The 14,256-nt window shown below is 40.7% G+C and overlaps 1 protein-coding gene across 1 annotated transcript in view; it reads right to left on the reverse strand.

The window, feature by feature from the left end:
* LOC106596435 (protein ELFN1-like) overlaps nt 1-14,256 on the reverse strand; it is an 83,259-nt gene that overhangs the window by 38,881 nt on the left and 30,122 nt on the right. Inside the window, exon 2 of the mRNA XM_045715048.1 lies at nt 1,989-2,084. The gene's annotated coding sequence lies outside the window, so the exon portion shown is untranslated. The remainder of the gene's footprint in view (nt 1-1,988; nt 2,085-14,256) is intronic.

Raw genomic sequence — 14,256 nt, forward strand, 5'->3', positions numbered from 1 at the left:
CTCTAGGAAGAGTCTTGGTGGTGATGGAGGCCACTGTGTTCTTGGGGACCTTCAATTTTGCAGAAATGTTTTGGTACCCTTCCCCAGATCTGTGCTGATCTACGGACAATTCCTTCGACCTCATGGCTTGATTTTTGCTCTGACATGCACTGTCAACTGTTGGATCTTATATAGACAGGTGTGTGGCTTTCCAAATCATGTCCAATCAATTTAATTTACCACAGGTGGATTCCAATCAAGTTGTAGAAATCTCAAGGATGATCAATGGAAACAGGATGAACCTGAGCTCAAAATCGAGTCTCATAGCTAAGGGGCTGAATACTTATGTGAAGAAGGTATTTCTGTTTTAGTTTTTTAATACATTTGTAAACATTTCTAAAAACCTGTTTTCGCTTTGTCATTATGGGGTATTGTGTGCAGATTTCTGAGTATTTTAAATTTTGTATACATTTTAGAATAAGGCTGTAACATACCGAAATGTGGAAAAAGTCAAGGGATCTGATACTTTCGAAGGCACTGTATATGTATATATATGTAAATAAATGTGGGAAACAAAAAAGGTAGTGTAGAATACCATTGCCCATCATGCATTGCTCTAATAACTTTCAAAACATTGTTCCGAAGTTTGCCTCCCCAAAATGTATTTTCCTCTGAATGAAGTCGCATAAAAATGTGTGTCTTTTTAGGACACACAAAAATGCACGAAATCTGCTGAAATACTTTTTGTACATTGAGTGCACGAATTGAGTGTGAGATTGTGTTGGATGGGGAAAATATTGTTTTTATGCAAATGTTTGAACATTTGCATGAAAATATTTTGCCAATTGGATGGAAACCTAGCTATAAACACCATAAAGACTCTGGCAAGTGCTCTAATCCAGTGTCACTTTGATTATGCCTGCACATCAAGGTTCAACAGCAGCCCCAAACATCTAAAGAATAAGCTACAGACCAGCCAAAACAAGCTTGTAAGAATTGTGCTTGAACTACCCTCTCATACTCATCTGGAGGTCAATAATTTTAAGCAGCTAGGCTGGCTATCTGTGGGAAAAAATGGTAGTATTAATTCAACTTGGCCTGGTCCACAGAATTATCACAGATTCAGCCCCCAGGTACCTATCCAACTATTTATTATTTGTTAGAGCTGTCCACCAGAAAAATACCAGAGCCAGAGACTGTAATATTAACTGTTTTAAATATAACAGTCTACCTGGTAAGAACAATTAAGCAATAAGGCACGAGGGGGTGTGGTATATGGCCAATATACCACGACTAGGAGCTGTTCTTAGCGCCCAAAGTTGGTATGCTTTGTTAATTGGCTGTGTTGTGCATTGGCACAGAAACCTGTTAATGGAAAATTTGTTGCATATATTATATATAACTATAAATATGGCATCAAAATGTAGAAAATCTGATTTCTCCCTAGCTTATCATGGTCTGCAGCCAGCTCTGGTCATAGTGTAGGCCTAGTGAAACAAGCAGGGAGAGCAAGCTCGTCCGTGGTGGTCTGCGAACCCTCAACCTTCTGGCCCGTAGCCCTGCGTGGCATCAACTATGTCACAAAAACATGCCAGTATGGCAAAGTTGATGTTTATCCACGTTTATAAACACAGGGTTGCTACAGTTGCTGTTATTTGTGGTCATAAACATAATTTCTTCTCAATTCTATGAGGGTGGACGGTGTGCATTTTTCTTTTTACAGTTCAATGGGAGGGTCAAGAGAAAATATTTGTAACGTTGGGGCGGGGGGTGCTGATTTTTATGACCCCCCACGCAGTGAATTTAGAACTGACCATTCATTTTCTTTTGTTGGAGAATGCCATGTCCTGTGAGGGCTTGTCTTGTCTCATGTAGTTATCCATGCGTATTGTGACCGGCAGATTAGAGAGAGATTCCCTGGGATCCTCTTAGGGACACACTTCACAGGGCAGCGTATCACCTGGAGGGAGTCATGCTAAGGTTGAATCCATGCCAGTCACTGGACTTACCTCTGCTATCTGGGTTAATGTCTCCGATAAGTAAAAGCATCTCTTGGATCCTCCAGCAGCATCAGTCCAGTCCTCATGGATCCTTCTTCTGGTCCTCTGGGGAAACACACAGATAATCGAAGGGTAAATCAAACAGCTTCTTTTTGTTCTACGCACAGGAAAACATATGACAGAGTGCAATGTGTGAATGAATCTCTTAATAACTTTTGAGTGGTTTTAAAACATTTCTGTTCAAACAAAGATAGAAATCCATGTAGAAATCCATATTTTAGTATCTAGCCAGCTCACACTGCTGTTTTGGTTCAGAACAGGGTCGTTGGTTTTCATAGTGCTCATAAAGGAGTGGTTCTCAACTCCGGTCTTCCAGTACCCCCCAACAGTATACATTTCTGTTGTGGCCCAAGACAAGCACACTTGATTCTACTAATCAACTAATCATCAACCCCTCGACAAGTAGAATGAGGTGTGTTTGTCTGGGGCTTCAACAGAAATGTATACTGTTGGATGTACTCCTGCACCAGAGTTACGTCCCCCTGTCATAAAGGATTGATTAGGGGAATTCATCTTAGGTGGGTGACCCGTATTACCTATAATGACCTATCATTGCCGGGGCTCTCTGCAATAGCAATTCATGAGCACGTCCAATATCACAACCCTTTTTTTAAAGGACTGATTTGATTCACTCTATAAACCTCAATTAACAGGAACAAGCTAATGAAATCCTGTATACCCTATTCTGGCCATGCAATTTCCTGTGATCAGCAAACTGCTCGTACTAATTAAACAAAACTCAATTTGCTTTCCTCCCTCTAAATGGCTTCCCGTATAAACCCAATGACTATTTTCCATACTCACTGCCCAGGGGGAACATGGGTGTTCTCTCTGTTCATATTACGGAAAGGCAAGACAATGATGAGAAACTGATGCTTTGTACCCAGTATATGTCATTTGTTAGCTAAATAGAATATATATAGCCTTGCTGTTGTCTTTACTCATGTTGGTATGATCCTGTTTATGAAGTCTCTCTGCAACACTGCACTAATGAAAAGTTCCTATATAGAGACACCTACATACATATTAACTCAAGCTTCAGATGAGTGCGCTATCAGTATTTATGTTAGTACTCTTGTTGAAATGAAATGATTCTCTATTCCCCTCTCCTGTGATCCACTGTTTGCGTGACATGCAGTATCTTGGGAAAAACAGACAGAAATGCAATGTTGAACAGTAGCTAATGGAAATCTGAAACACTGCTAGAATGTCAATAAATCCGAGGACGATAGATAACACCATTCAATTAGCTGGTAAGGATGCAATTTGCATTCTGTTGAAAGAGGTGATAGTTTGAGTGCCCCGAGGCAGCTGCCATATAGCGCAGACGGGCCTATGAAAAAAAAACAAAAAAACGGCGGAAACAAGAACCAAAAGAAGAGTTTGAGGAGTCTTGGGCGCTATTCTTTTAATTACTCATCATAATGACTCCATTTAGCTGTTCAATGACCCATTTTATGGCATTGAACAGGCCTGGGAAGCCCTGTGTCCTTGGCAGGATTGATCCTGCAGCTGCCCCAGCTAGCTGCCCCAGCTAGCCTACACTGCAGAACTGAAAACCCTTCCCTCGACTCAGACCCCTGGGGGAATACAAGGGTCTCTCAAATATTGACATAAAAAACATCACGTCTACATTGGTTTTCACTGTTATTAAACACAACCGTAACTCAATACATTATTTTCCAGAGAAAAAATGTCAACAGAGAAAAAAATATAAACGGACGAGAAGCGCAAAACCCCAGGGGGATTTCAAATGTAAGTAAATGTTGTTTCCTGCACATATTTGTAAAAAATCAATGAAGTAACTAAATGAAGGAAACAAAATGACAAGTAAACAGGAATCACATCACATCTCCTATTAGAGCAGAATCATCCCCTCCCCCCATGTTATCTCAGAAGCTGATGCTCTTCTCTACTCAGACAGTACATGTAGTTTTGACAGGATTCTGACCTATTTGTGATGTAACTGTTTTTGAGGTGGGGTGGGGGGTGGGGTGCGGGCCGCAGGGGGGAGCAGGAGCCCAGGAGGAGGTGCAGGCCCCATATGGCCTTGGAGAGAGAGAGCAGAAGTTTATGGCACATCACCGGCACACTGACCCTGAGCACTGGAAGGCTGGGCATCAACTCAGTCCGATCTGACTGACTGACTCTGCTCAGCTGCTGACAAGTGCAGAGGGGCACACAGGGGTATGTGGACCAAAATAGCCCTGCTGTGGTCCACTTCAGTTTGAAGCAATTGCTCACAAATCACTGGCATGCACTTTCCTCCAAGATAGCGTTCCATAAAATAAGCTTTATGTTGCACTGGAAATGCATTCCCTTTGTGTCTGAAATAATATACTAATGTATTCATTATTGAGGACACCCTGGATACCCTGTTTCAATTTGTGATAATGATAGCAATATAACAGGACATTGCTACACGCGATTAGTGAAGTCCTTAGGTATTACAGTCTCAAGTTAATGATGTTCCCCATGAGTATGGGGTTGAATTTCCTAGACCATTAATAAATTATTGCTATGAAGATACTGCACGTAGAACATTCTGTCTGCCAAGATACACAGATTGCATTACAATCTGTTCAATGTCAAATATCACACAAATTATAAAGGCAACCACAGAAAGTAACGGTAATGTCATGGCATTGGTTATCCATGGTTCTGGAATTAAGTTAAGGCCCGCGATTCAAACCACACAGATTACCCGCATCACATCGATTTTATATCTTGGATGGAATGTCAACAATATGGATCCCCAATACATTGTTTTGTCTGACTCGATTGTTCTTGTACTAGATTCACTGTGGAAGATGTGTAATAGAAAGATGTTGCTAGTTAGTTGTGAGATAACCATCTGTCCATTCCACTCCCTCGTTCTGTCGACAAATAAATACAATTCATTTTGTACTAAAGAGGGACATGACAAGGCTGAACAATAGAAAATAAAACTGGGGCTGTTAATGTGGAAGTCCAACATTTCCCAATTACACATTTTGTTGTGTATTCCCCTCTATGTTTAATACTTCAAAGCAGTGCAGCACAAAATAGTGATGGTAATTACATTGTTAACTTAGTATTGCATTGCAACCCTTGTCTGAGGGACCTCAATGTGCTTGGTTAAGGCTGAGACTTTAACGAATGTACAAAGAAAACAACAGAGACGGGATGAGATATTTCACAATGGAATGGATGGATCCATCTGAAAACAAAAAGAGCACTGGAATTCCCCAAGAATACCATGAATAATAAAAGAACCCCTGGCCAATTAACTGAAAGATCATTTTGAACAGAAAGAAAATATGGGTTAGTATGTGTATCTTTGCTCTGAAAATATCCTATATTTAATAATGTGTGATCTGCAGAAAATACAAATACAAAAATGAGATAAAAACTCAAATAATCTTCCAGGTATGAAAAAATGCCATAGGCTCACAAAAGCTTTGTAGAAGAAGAAAATGAATTGCTAAATACGGTGGATTTTTGTACAAGAGCATAATTCCAAGGGAATATTCCCAAAAGGCAGAGTTGGAGACAAATGCAGCACTACACAGCACAGGAACACACAGTGAAACCATAAGGATGATGTAAGGTTTTACTGCATTTTTAGGACCTAGTCACATAAGCATTTCGCTGCACCTGCTAAACTGTGTACGCGACCAATAAACTTTGATTTGATTTGAGGTGTCTTAAAAGAAAGACGACCATAAGAGAGGACTGAGGGCTTTGCCTCTTGCGGCTGGCTGTCTTGGAGGTCATTTTAAGAGAAGAAGTATGCAGTCGTGCATTCATGAGTATCCCTATAATTCTTCTCTGTGATGGGCTGAGATGCACACACTGGGATTATGCTTAGGCAGTCATCGCAGGGACACCCTATGACAAAGAACAGCCTCCACATGATGGAAACAGAAGCCCCGTTTACACCTGGTTCTAACATGCGTCCTTTGTCCTGATCTTGTCGACATTGTGATTGTGCACACATTTTGTTAAACGGGTATAGATGATTAAAAGACGCATAGTGATCTGATTGTGATCAGATCTTCCTGACTACCTCCGGAGGGATCCATTGTATCTGGATATCAATCAAGTGTAAACAGATCTGGATAGTCAAACCATCATTATAGTGGTTTCTAAAATGGAAATATTTAGACCACACAATTAATCATCAGTTGGATTGAAAAGTGACTATATCTGTGGTGGTGCAATGCAACCAACCTTTCTAAATGCAGTGCATCCAAGCTAATAAAAACAATGGATTCAGGCAATTAAGTTAAGTTTGGGTGGAAAAGACTGATTACAGGAAGACCATGTGGATAATATTCAGAGGCAACTATTTGTTTCGTATTTGTTGAATTCTCACTTTGTTGGGCTATGCACAAGATCCAGTAGGAAAGCAGACCCTGTTTTTGTAAACTTGATTTCACATCTGAGTGAGTCAGTCTCTCCCTTAGACCTGGAGGCATGGAAGCGAGGAGCCACACGGTTAGTTCCCACTAGGGAGACTGAGAGAGTAGGACTTTTCTGATGGACCTGCAAACAGCAAGCCACTAGGAAAACAAAACACACCGAAATCCTTGAAATGAACATGCCAAAAATAGATTATACAGTATTATTGTCTACCATCAGGCAATGTATATATTCTCTGGCCCTTCCAAACACATTTCAAACAAAATTGGTTTCCAGATACTTTTACTACAAGTTTACTGGTTCAATATTGAAGGTATATGGCATTATTGTACAAGCATGTGTACTTGGAATGTTAAGATGAGTTGTTATACTGAAAGAAGTGTGAGACCAACACAACACGTGTCAGATACATTTCTTTAGTCCACGGGGAGCTGGGAGCTGGAATCTTCAGGCGATCTCATTGAACCAACCACCAAAATGCTAATAAGCTAAAAACGAATCATAACAACATGCTTATTAACGCACTACCTTAGTTAAAGGAAGGACCTCAGGACACGAGGGAGGAGCACAGTTCAAAGTTTTTTTATTTGATATTTTTGTCAGAAATTTTGGTCAGCATGACTAACTCATTTTTCAGCTTAATGCTCATGACCAGCTGTAATAGTGAGGTTGACTGACTACTCTAGAAAGGGTTGCATGAATTGATAGCAGCAGCGAATGTTGGCATCATGCACACTATGTCTTAATTGGACTCTGGAGGTGTAGTGGCGCATTTGTGTAATGTGTACTGTACTGTAACGCCTACATGTTTGCTAATGTTAATCCTCTGACAAACGCCACAATTACAAAAAGAGTGAAACTCTTCAAGTACACTGTTTTACAATAACATCCCATCATTACTTGATGGCTTTCACCTTTTACGACCTGTCAGTCGAAATGCTAACGTTCATATAACATTCATGAGCCATCTAAAAATGTCATCACGTCATGAATACATCAAGATGACATTGTCATGACTGTATGGACCCCCCCCCCCCACCCCCCCCACCCACCCACCCACCCACCCACTGTCCTATTAGAAGCTCTTCATGTCCAAATATGATGTCTGCTCACTATTCCATTATGGAGAGTTAATGCTTCAATCTGTCAATGTAACAAATGTCGCGCTCAATGTTATAACACCTAAAAGCTGTACACTTAACTCTTGCCCTGTAAAAGAGGACTATGCAGATCTGTGCAAGGCTGAATTTCAACATCTTTTGTTACATCGACTTTCAAATGGAGTATAGGGACTGGTGGGTGTGAACATGGCTGTTCTGCTCTAAAATCAAAGAGGACTGAATGGTACACTGAGGAATGCTAGGGGAAGCTGTTAAATGACATGCACTCAGGGGGTTTCTGTGTACTTTGCCGGGGGAATTATTCATTTAGTGGCTGATCTTTGCCTCTTTGGGAAGGCTCTGTGTCTGAATAGTAATGTGCTCCTGCGAATGGCCTCATACACACAGATGTGACAAAGAGATTAATGTACTCCCTTGCCTGTTTTTGCTCTCAAGAATCATTCACCAAGAGCATCTTCATAGAGATTTCTAAAAGGCCATAATGACTTTTATACTTAATCAAAACAGGATATTTTAAGTGGCACAGGCAATAATGTGTTATTATACTGGATATGTAGGGTGGAAAGATTCGCATGACAGTATAACAGCTCGCTGCATGTGTTTTTTACTCTGGGGCTATTATTGCTTTGAGCAGCTTTTCTCCGGGGCGTCAAAAGCTACGGAGAGTTGCATGGAAATCCAGTGTATAATGGTAATCTAGGATTGCTTCTGAGGCACAAAAAGGAAAGTGTGGGAACCCTTAAGACACTAATGGATAGAGGTTATTTTCAGGAATAGAAAGGATTCTTCCAACATTGTGTGCTTTCAGTACAATAAAGACGAAGCTACATGAAGACACCAAGTGACTGATGGATTGGGTATTGTTCGAACATGAACGGCACACTATAAGGTAACACTGTTTGGATAGATCAGTAACATTTCAGCTAACTATCTACTAACCCTGACCCTAGTTCTAACAATAACCTTGACCCTTATCCTAACCCTAAACTTAACACTTACCCTAACACTAACCTTAATCCGTATCCTAACCCTGATTCTAAACCTAACCCTAAACGTAAACGTAACCTTAACATGCAGTTGCTTATCAACAGATATTTTGTTCATAGTGTAGTTTGTTATAAGTGTGACCCGCTATAATTAACAGAAGAGATCAGTGATGAGATGAGCTTTAGAATAGTTGTCATTAAATCTCTTAACCCATCTGTAAACCTCTGAAACACCACAAGTCAACATGCTGACGCAAACAACTGACTTCCTTGTGTGAAGTCTTTTTCAAGTCGGGTTGAAATAATTCTTAGATAATCCAGTGAAACTAGAACACAACACCATGAAACAAGTAGCCTGCTCACTGGTTCCTGATGCATTTTTCATCACAATATAGCAGCCTGAAGAACATCTATTTTTAACCAGCTCTTGGTATTCAGTTATTAATGAAACATATCAAGTAACACATCATATTTATGTATCTGTTTCCATGTGGAAGATTTCATTTCCTTTGTAACCCCTGCTACAGGGCTGGAGTACTGTAGCGGGCTAATCAGGAAACAGAAAACAAAAGTGAGGCTAATTAACAGTCCTCGCGGGGTACACTTTCGTTGAGGGATACAGCTGAGCCTGCTACCTGGATCACAACCAAGAACGTCGATAACCGACACTTCTCACTGAAATGTATATTCAAGTTAATGTTATAAGGAAGTCAGGTGGGAACAGATTTGTTAACAAAACTCTGGAGGCACAACAGAATTATGTCCAAGATCTCATCCAGAGAATATCAGCAAAACATCAAAACAGTTAGGGGTAGATCATCTCCTGATATGGCCCAAGCTTGAAATTAGAGTGAGAAGGCCTGCAGTGCCTCCTGGTCTCTCAACAACTCTCCCTGCCAGAAAAAGATGGAGATAACTATTGTCATCAGTGCCATTAGTGGGTTTGGACTCAGTGGAATTCTGGGGACATTGAGCAGGATCACTGGAGCACTGCAGAGCATCACAGTGCTGAGTCATAAAGTTCCTCTCTCTGTCTGAGAAGAATATTAATCGGAGTAAGTTGGACATATTCAAAATGTACTATTCTAGACTTGGAGAACAACTAGCTAATCCAAAATGAACTCCTGGTGACATTGGCCTGCAGATGTATTGTGTCAGACCGCACAATGCCACAGAATAATGAGCTACAGCACCATGGAAACAAATATCTTCTCATTTACACATGTATAATAAATGCCTCCCTTCTGTGTGAAATTAAGTTATGCATGTAGATCTGAATGAAGGGTGTGGCCTGTAAAGGGTAAACAGGAATGATATTCCATGAGGATACTGTGTAGTGAGCCCCCCATTAAGGCCAGTTGCACACTAATTGATGGAAGCAGAGCACTGTGAGGTGTAAGTCTCCGCACCCTGTGCTGCATGTTGATGTCCTTCACATTTTCAGCAAGCTTGAGGCATGATGCTGGAACAAATAACATTGTCCTCTCCAAATGCATAAACAAAACAATTGCAGATTGCAAATGACTTGAAGAGCGTTAACTAGTGGTGTGCCTGTGGCTTGACTGAATTGTATTGTAGTGAACGATGCGAGAGGTTTGTACATTCCTTCTGGACAATCCACAATGAAGAAATGACCCAGGCTGTCTTTCCCCTATTTCACCTAACTCCTTTAAAGTATCGAGTTGAAGGTAAGGACTTGCAATGTTGAGGGTGGCTGACTGTAGGGCTGCACCAATCATTAGGGCTGTGTTGAACTAGCCCAATGCACACATCCAGTACTCTCTACAGGAGGAACGGTAGCAGGCCAAGTGTTCTGCTCCTGCTTCAGGAGTTTGTTTAACAAGCTTATGTTACGAGACACCATCTCCTAGCTGCTTTACGGAACAGAGAGAAGTGCCCTGTACTTTAAACACATCCTTGTCCAATGCTCCAAAGCAATCTGTGAATGTGAACAGTCATCCAGCCATCCGGCCAAGCCCTCCCACACTGTTAATGTATGCCCATTCAAATATTCAACATTGATAAAACTAAAAGTGGAAAATCAATTTGCTGCTTCTGATTCCGTTATGAGCATGTTATCATTCAGAGCACACTGGGCTTCTGCTGCAATGTGGCCCACTGAAGCTTCTGGAAATCACTTACCACCACGACATCCTACTTGCCAGGTTAGGGCACTTTGTTCTGGCTGCAGTATGAGCTCAATAAATAACCACACAATAACCTGGATCTTTCACAAGAGCTGGGTGGCCCTTCTGAATATAGACACCAATGTCAATAGCCTTGCACATATTGCTGGACCAATTCTTGACACTATTTTAGCCTTGAGAGCATTCGTTTTTGCAGAAAATCACACACTGGGTTCTCTAAAACGACGAGCCTCTTGGATTCTCTAAGTGATCAAACACAAATGGATTCTTAAATCAAGAAACGGACAAATTGTAATAAAATTGTCCCGCAGCTGATTTTTTTCAGTTTACTTCAAGAGTGCTCAATAGTGGAAAGATTCAGTAGCTAAGTGTTTGCACTCTAAGCATTACACAACGTCGTCATATTAATGACTGTTGTCACAGTTGATTCTTTAAAGGGCCTGAGAGAGCTGGTAGTGTGCCTTTGGGTCTGATAAAGCCACAGTGTCGACGTCTACTGTAGCTTAGAATCCAGAGCATCTCAGTGCAAAAACATGTTCCAAACACAGCTGTGGTCTAGCATTCTATAGCTCACACCATACAGGTTTGATGCAATAATTAGAAAATATCAAGACTGTATTTTCTAAGATTTGTGGACCTCTTTAAACGGTTGCTTGACATGTTAACCATCCTTAATAACCCTAGCCTATTTAGTTATGCTTGATACAAGGGGTAGATGCCATTCAACTATTAAGATGCAGAAATTCATTTTCTTAAATTTAATTGAATGATAATTATGCCAAATTAAAGTAAATTGCACATTCTCAGCTATTTTAGAGGACACAAAACAAAATGGGACACGAAACAATCTTCGTATATCTTTTGGGTCAATGTCATGTATCTAGAATGATTCTGAAGCATGATGGAATTGCACATAAGTGCTTACAAAGGAAAACATTATGCATTCAATTATTAGTTTCAAATAATAATATTGGCTCACTCAAAGCTTGAGCCCAATGATCCAGTCTTGATTTTTTATACATTTTTTAACACTGCTGCAAGACACTCCACGAGTGACTTGTGACTCGGCAAATTCACGCAATTCTTTGTTTGCTTGTTGTCGCCACACCTCCCTGCCCCCCTGCCTGCTCCAGGGCTCTGTGTTGTATTGTGTTCATGTGCCTGAAGCGTGAGGACTTCATTAGAGAGACACTCTGAGAGCCTGCTGAGGCTTAGCCCAGACTGGGACTCCTGCCATGTCAATCAAACAGCAGCACAAGGGGACAGAGCCGTTTACAATCTCCAAGCAAAGAAACACCAGTCAATGCGCCCCAAAATAGATTGATGAGCTCGCCTTTCAACGGTGCAACATGTATTGCACCTGGAGTGCAGACAAGGAGTAGCTACAGATTGGAGTAATTGGCAAAAACATGTCCACAAGCTGTACTCTGTACCAGCATCTCCAGCATCCTTCATTTTCAGTGGACTGCTGTTTATTAGCCCGCAGTAACAGAAAGGTTCGACTAATTACCATAGACAAGTAAACGACTACAATTTACAAGAGGTGAAGCTAAACCCTCAAGCCCAAATGCTTTGTTTCCTATGCACCACTACCATTACTGTAGCTACCTCTGGTGTACAGTACAGTAGTGTTACTGCCTCTGGTATACAGTACAGTAGCGTTACTGCCTCTGGTGTAGAGTACAGTAGTGTTACTGAATCTGGTGTACGTGGTGTTACTGCCTCTGGTGTACAGTACAGTAGTGTTACTGAATCTGGTGTACGTAGTGTTACTGCCTCTGGTGTACAGTACAGTAGTGTTACAGAATAATCTGGTGTAGAGTAGCGTTACTGCCTCTGGTGTACAGTAGTGTTACTGCCTCTGGTGTACAGTACAGTAGTGTTACAGAATCTGGTGTACAGTAGCGTTATTGCCTCTGGTGTACAGTAGTGTTACTGCCTCTGGTGTAGAGTACAGTAGTGTTACTGCCTCTGGTGTACAGTACAGTAGTGTTACTGAATCTGGTGTACAGTAGCGTTACTGCCTCTGTTGTACAGTAGTGTTACTGAATCTGGTGTACAGTAGCATTACTGCCTCTGGTGTACAGTAGCATTACTGCCTCTGGTGTACAGTAGCAATACTGCCTCTGGTGTACAGTACAGTAGTGTTACTGCCTCTGGTGTACAGTACAGTAGTGTTAATGCCTCTGTATTTATTTGAAATCACACCTATTGCTTGAAAGCTGCTCTCTGACCGATATACAGTACCAGTCAAAAGTTTTAGAACACCTACTCATTCAAGGGTTTTGCTTTATTTTTACTATTTTCTACATTGTAGAATAATAGTGAAGACATCAAAACTACGAAATAACACATATGGAATCATGTAATAACAAAAAAAGTGTTAAACAAATCAAAATATATTTTATATTTGAGATTCTTCAAAGTAGCCACCCTTTGCCTTGATGACAGCTTTGCACACTCTTGGCATTCTCTCAACCAGCTTCATGAGGTAGTCACCTGGGGCCGGATTCGTAAGAAGTTTCTTAAGGAAAAAATAGGAAGTTCATAAGATAGTTCGTAAATGCAATTCCTCAAAATGTTCTTAGGAATTCGTAGTTTTCTTAGGAACTTTATAAATATATTTTTTAAGAACTTCGTAAATATCTTCTTATGTGGCATTGACATTAGTGACGTGCTTGAAACCAATAAATAAGCCTATGTGACAGGGATGATCGGATTTGGTTATTTTGTTATTTTTCACACATTATAGCAGACTAGCTATATCAAAATCAAAAATGGGTAACCAGAAAAGAGATTGAAGTGATGCTGAAGGAAATAGCAGCCAGGAAAAGGTTGCTGTTGTGGAGACTTGATAACTGCAGGGTCACTGCAGAGACAAAAAAGAAAGGATGGGCGAGAGTGGCCAAGTCTGTCTCTGCCGTCGGGGGTATGGCAAGGGACAGTGACGCTGTAAAAAAGAAGTGTTCCGACATCAAGTCGGCTGCTAAGAAGAAGAGAGCTGAGAGACCAGCTGGAGGAGAAGGTGTCGTCCATCATAGAGATGGTGGTAGAGGCACTGTGCGACCGGTAAGTTAGTTAGCTACGTTAGTTAGTTAGCTATCATGTAAAGACATTACAGCCAACATAGTAATGACGTTAACGTTAGCTAAGTTAGCCAAGTTCTTCTTTGCAAATTGACGAGATAGCACTAGCTATTTAACACTTCTAGAATATTGTAATATAATGTTAATTACTAGCTAGCTAGATAATGCATGTTTAATTTGGATTCTTGCTGTATTTAAATATCCGGTAGCCTTGTTAAAAGTTAATTTGTGGAATTTCTTTCCTTCTTAATGAATCAATCAGTTGTGTTGTGACAAGGTACAGTAAGGGTGGTATACAGAAGATAGCCTTATTTGGTAAAAGACCAATCCATATTATGGCAAGAACAGCTCAAATAAGCAAAGAGAAACAACAGTCCATTATTACTTTAAGACATGAACGTCAGTCAATTCGGAAAATGTCAAGAACTTTGAAAGTTTCTTCAAGTGCAGTTGCAAAAACCATCAAGCGCTAT

Source organism: Salmo salar, chromosome ssa03 (assembly GCF_905237065.1).
Source record: "Salmo salar chromosome ssa03, Ssal_v3.1, whole genome shotgun sequence".
Lineage (NCBI taxonomy): Eukaryota > Metazoa > Chordata > Actinopteri > Salmoniformes > Salmonidae > Salmo > Salmo salar.